Consider the following 6,022-nt stretch of genomic DNA (forward strand, 5'->3'; position numbering starts at 1 on the left):
TCTAAATTACCACCAGTTAAGTAAATATACCGGTACCAGGAAGATGCTCTACATTTTAAAGATGCTCCAAGTGTAAGGCATCTTCTGTTGCATTCCATGGGTTCTTGGGAGTTGCCACTTATTTTTTCTCACTAAAAATCATTCACAAATTGTGTTCTGTGGGAGCTAGGGTATCCATAAACTTCAAAGACTACTGGGCTGGAAGGTAGGGTGGGATCCTAACCTTAACCAAGATATTCCCTATCCCCTGCTTTGTAGTTTGAGTAAAGGGATCTGCTGATAAAATAAGGTTTAAAAAATCACAGATCCAAATCACTCACTCAAACTCACTTACGGAGACAGGTAATATAAATAAGCAAATCAGGCCAGGCATGGCACAATAGGAAACAGCTAGGCCTTGGCAGAGCGTAGAAGGAGCGGGTGGCCCTGAGATCTAGCCATGTGGGACAACAAATTAATGTGTCCAAGTCTTCCACTTCTTTAGTAAATATGGAATTTTATGTGGATATTTTCCAATTATTAAGACCTGTGCAGATCATATAGAGTCACACCTGTGAACTAGATGCGACTGGTGGATGGTCGGTCAGTAGGCAGCTCCTGGCTCAGGCACTGCCTTTCAGAAAACCCAGCCAGGAAGGGCTGCCATTTCCTTGAACTTATTCCTAGGACAGTACACGGCACCAAGAAGACCCACCAAAAAGGCAGGCATCGCAGGCCTGGCACTGGTCCTTACTGGCTGGGCGAGCTTGCAGACCTCTGCGAAAATGTGATGACCCTAGTACTCCCCAGGTGGCAGGGAGGGCAGAGCGGAGGACCCTGCAGGTGAAAACGTCGCCTGGTACACGTGGCACAGGCTGGGCACACACAAGGGTGTGGTTAGTGTTTTCCTTTGCTGGGTGGAAAGGGGTGTTCTGCGGGAATCAGCCCCCGGGTGCCGTCAGCCCAGAAAGGCCTAACCCCACTACAAGAGAGATGAGGAATGACCACCGTCCGTCTCTGCTCTTCAGGGTACAGATGAGATTCGAGAGCCTCATTGGAGAGGAGCCAGTGCCTGGGCCCATGGCTGCCTGGCAGGATCATTAATAAGATAGATGCTCCTAATGGCTCCAAGAAGGATCATGGAGCTACTCATTATCAGGGGTTGAAATCGCTAATTATTCGTTTCTCTGCAGCTGTCACTGGATGCACCCACCCCAACCACAGGGCCCCACACGGGTTCCTTCTCCCATGGCCAACAGGGGCCATGAGCAGGCATGGCCAGCCTCCGGGCTGGGGGCAAAGTCTTCTTCCTGCATTAAATACTTATTAAAGTTGATTAGAACTCAACGCACCATAAAATCTCTTTCAAGTCAACGAAATGCCTAGGGTTACAGATTCCTCCCCAACTCCCCGCCCCTCCCCTCACTCCCCCCCGCCCCCCACTCCCCAGCCACCCCTGAATTCAATACAAAAGGAACTCCCAAGTACTCAGAGAGTATTGGGAAAATTAGATAAGGGTCCAGGAGAGGGGAGTGTAGCATTTCAGATTAGGAGGAAGGGAGGTGGTTTAGAACAGTTACAAAGCAGATATCAACGCCTGGAATGAGGGGCATCCAGGACCCAAAAGGGGGTGTGTGGATTCTGGTGAATGGGAGGATGGGAAGGCCGCCGGATGTGCATAATCTCAGAAATGATATCACCCTGGGCCTGAAAATAGGAGCATGGCTTTCTTTTAAAGCGATCTAGGTCCTATTTACATTTCAGAGCAAACAGCATATTGTTTTCATCAGGGGGAAATAAGCACTCATGTTTACCTTATGTTTCCTTCAAAATATTTGCATTTCAAAGCCTTCTGAGCTTTAAGTTTCAGAGCTGTTCAAAACGTGGCACCTGGGACTCTCCCAGATGGGCCATGTGACAGCAGAAATCCATACCACCCAGCCAGGATGGCACCCAATAAAAGGGCAGCGCCCCCTTTAAGGCCCATGACACTTCCCCAGGGGCGCTGCAGCTGGGACAAAGCTGTTGGCCAGATGAGAGATAGGAGAGCCAGGCAGCCAGTCAGAAAGCTTCTGTGTGGGTCCACACATCTTCCTCTTAGGGTTTTTTGTTGTTGTTGTCCTCTTTGTAGACTGTGGATGCACAGGGAGACTGTGCTGGTCTGCACAGACCCGGGGGTCTGTCTGGAGAGGGAGGAAATGGCATGGAGAGGGAGCCCTGGGGAGATGTTAAAGTGAGGCCAGGAGAGATGGGCAGAATAGCCACCTCATTGCCAGAGGGCTGAGCCAAATGACCTCAATCCAAAACTTCTTGCTCCAAAACTCTCATTCATTCATTCAACAAACCATTATTGAGGGTGGACTATGAGCTGGGCTACAGTCTAGAGGCTGGGGCCATAAAGATGAACAAAACCAATCAGGATTCACATTTATTAGACACTTACTCTGTGCCAGGCATTGTTCTTAGCTGCACATTGGAATTGATAGAGAGCTTTTAAAATCACAGTGTCCCAGCCAAACCCCAGACCTCCTAGTCTCTGCAGGTGGGGCCCGGACTCCATTGATTTTTAAAACTGCCTACGTGACTCCAGTGCACAGCCAAGTTTGAGACCCTAAGTGTTCCACATGCATGACTCATTTAATCTTCAAACAGCCTTCAGAGGCAGGCAAGAGGGACTACGTGCTTTTTAATAACGAAGCACGGAGATGTTATATCAGCTGTGCCAGAGGAACAGAGGCAGGATTCGAACCCAGGTGTCAGGCTCCTCCAGAGGCCACACTTCTAACAGCTCTGCCATAGTATCTCCTCGTACCAGCTGCTGTCCTCACGGAGCTCCTGCTCTGGAGAGAAACCAACAGCCAGGTGAACCCCGTGTCAGATGCAGCAGTACAGAGAGGGGCACTGTGGGATGTCCAGCCACCAGCCATTGCCAACTCATCTCCCCCTGCCTCCCATTGCAGAGGCTGGAAAGCCAGAGATTTCTGTCCCAGCCTGCCTTGCAGCTGGGCTTCTGGCCAATGAGATGCTGTGGGAATTTGGCGTGGGTACTTCTAGGAAGGGTTTTCCCCCAAGGTAACAGGACAGGTGTGTGAGGAGCGCTCATCCTCAACCCATCCTCAACCTGTCACCTGGGATATTGCTGGGACAGGACTTGATATTTGGAGCTGCTGAAGCCATCTCATGACCATGAGGGGAAGCCTGAGAGAATCCCAGACAGAATTATCAATGCTATTGAAGTAGCCCTCCAGAGTTCTTGTTAAAGGAGATAACTAAAAAGTCTTCCTTGCTTTCAGGTAATCATTACCTGCACCTGCATCAATTACAATGCGATTTGACTGTGATTAACAGAAATCTTCAAAAGAACTGTGACTTATGTAAAAGAGAAGTTTATTGTATATAAAATAAGTCTGGTGTCAAATTATACTACAAAGGAGCAATAATCAAAACAGCATGGTACTGTAATAAAAAGACATATAGAACATAAATCCTCACTTATATGATCAATTAATCTATGACAAAGTAGACAAGGATATACAATGAGGAAAAGATAGTCTCTTCAATAAATGGTGTTTGGAAAACTGGAAAGATGCATGCAAAAATATAAAATTGGACAACTTTATTACACAATATACAAAAATAAACTCAAAATGGATTCAAGACCTAAATGTAAGACCTGAAACCATAAAAATTCTAGAAGAAAACATAAGCAGTAAATCCTTTAAAATCAGTCTTAGCACTATCTTTTTAGATATGTCTCCTCCAGCAAGGGCAACAAAATAAAAAACGAATGGGACTACATCAAACTAAAAAGGTTTTGCACAGCAAAGGAAACCATCAACAAAATGAAAAGACAACCTGATGAATAGCAGAAAATATTTGTAAATGATACACCTGATAAGGGGTTAATATCTAAAATATATAAGGAACTTATCCAACACAACACCAAAAAACAAACAACCCAATTAAAATATGGACAGAGACTTGAAGAGACATTTCTCCAAAGAGGACATACAGGTGGCCAATGGAATAGGAAAAGGTGCGCAATGACACTAATCATCAGGGAAATACAAATCACAACCACAAGTGTATCACCTTACACTTGTCAGAAAGGCTATCATCAAAAAAAAAATCAATAAATAACAAATGAATAACAAATGCTGGTGAGGATGTGGAGAAAAGGGAACCCTCATACACTGTTGGTGGTATTGCAAATTGGTACAGCCACTATGGAAAGAGTATGGAGATTCTTTTTTAAAAATTTAAAATAGAGCTGCCAAGCCACACAGCAATTCCACTTCTGAGTATTTATTCAAAGAAATCCAAAACACTAAATCATAAAGACATATGCACCCTATGTTCATCGCAGCATTACTTGCAATAGCCAAGATATGGGAGCAACTTCGGCTGCCTAGGTCTATCGATAGGTGAATGGGTAAAGAAGACGTGGTGCATACTGTATATATAGTGGGATATTACCCAGCCATGAACAAGAATGGGATCTTGCCATTTGTGACAACATGCATTGACCTACAGGGCATTATGCTAAGTGAAATAAGACAAACAGAGAAAAACAAATACCATGTGATCTACCTATAAGTGAAATCTAAAGAAATAAATAGATGAATAAACAAAACAAAACAGAAACAGACCCACTGATATAGAGAACAAGCTGATGTTTGTCAAAGGGGAGGGAGTGAAGGGGTGGGTAAACTTTAAAAAAAAATAATGTAAAAAATATAAAGACCAAGTAGAGATAACAAACCTGATGACAAAATATAAATCCTATCTAATAAAAGAGTAATATGCTAATTAACCATCACTCCGCTACACCCACAAGCCATGCCCACCAGCCAATAAGGAGCGAGTATGCAAATTAACCCAACCAAGATGGCTGCAGCCACAGAGCGAGCAGGAGGCTTGGGTTTCTCTGGCAATGGAGGAAGCCAAGCTTTCCACACACCCTGGCAGGCCGAGGCCTCCACTCAAGGCTACAAAGTTTCAATTATAGAAGATAAATAAATCCCAACGAAAATGGCAGCAGCCACAGAGCTGGAGAGAGGAGGCTTGAGTTGCCCCCGGCGATGGAGGAAGCCAAGCTTCTGCAGCCCTGGCCTGCCTTGGCCTCCGTTTAAGGCTACAAAGTTTCAATTATAGAAGATAAATAAATCCCAACAAAAATGGCTGCAGCCATGGAGTAAGCAGGAGGCTTGGCTCCTCTCAAGGCTACAAAGTTTCAATTATAGAAGATAAATGAATCCCAGATCCCAGGGCCTCCACTTGGGTCGCCAGGGGGCGTGGACAGCCTGCAAACCACCACAGGCCCCTCACCCAGGCCACCCCACGCCCCAAAGGAACCCCCACCCTGATCTGGGACATCCTTCAAGGCAAACCAGCCGGCCCCCACTGGTGCACCAGGCCTCTATCCTATCTAATAAAAGAGTAATATGCAAATTGACCTTCACTCCAACACACAAGAAGGCTGCCCCTATGTGGTCAAAGATCCTTTCCCCATGTGGACACAAGATGGCCACCACAAGATGGCCAGCAGGGGAGGGCAGTTGGGAGGGACCAGGCCTGCAAGGGAGGGCAGTTGTGGGCAATCAGGCCAGCAGGGGAGAGCAGTTGGGAGGGACCAGGCCTGCAAGGGAGGGCAGTTAGGGGTGACCAGGCCTGCAGTGGAGGGCAGTTAGGGGCAATCGGGCTGGCAGGGGAGTGGTTAGGGGGTGATCAGGCTGGCAGGCAGAAGTGGTTATGGGCAATTAGGAAGGCAGGCAGGTGAGCAGTTGGGAGCCAGCAGTCCTGGATTGTGAGAGGGATGTCTGACTGCCCGTTTAGCCCTGATCCTACCAGGATTGGGCCTAAACAGGCAGTCGGACATTCCTTGAGGGGTCCCATATTGGAGAGGGTGCAGGCTGGGCTGAGGGGCACACACCGTGCACGGGGCCTCTAGTAAATAAATAAATAAATAAATAAATAAATAAATAAATAAATAAATCTGAAGATAAGCAGTCCAGGGTGATGGGGAAGCTTTAAAGTTATGAGA

This window comes from Eptesicus fuscus, chromosome 17 (assembly GCF_027574615.1).
Source record: "Eptesicus fuscus isolate TK198812 chromosome 17, DD_ASM_mEF_20220401, whole genome shotgun sequence".
Classification (NCBI taxonomy): Eukaryota; Metazoa; Chordata; class Mammalia; order Chiroptera; family Vespertilionidae; genus Eptesicus; species Eptesicus fuscus.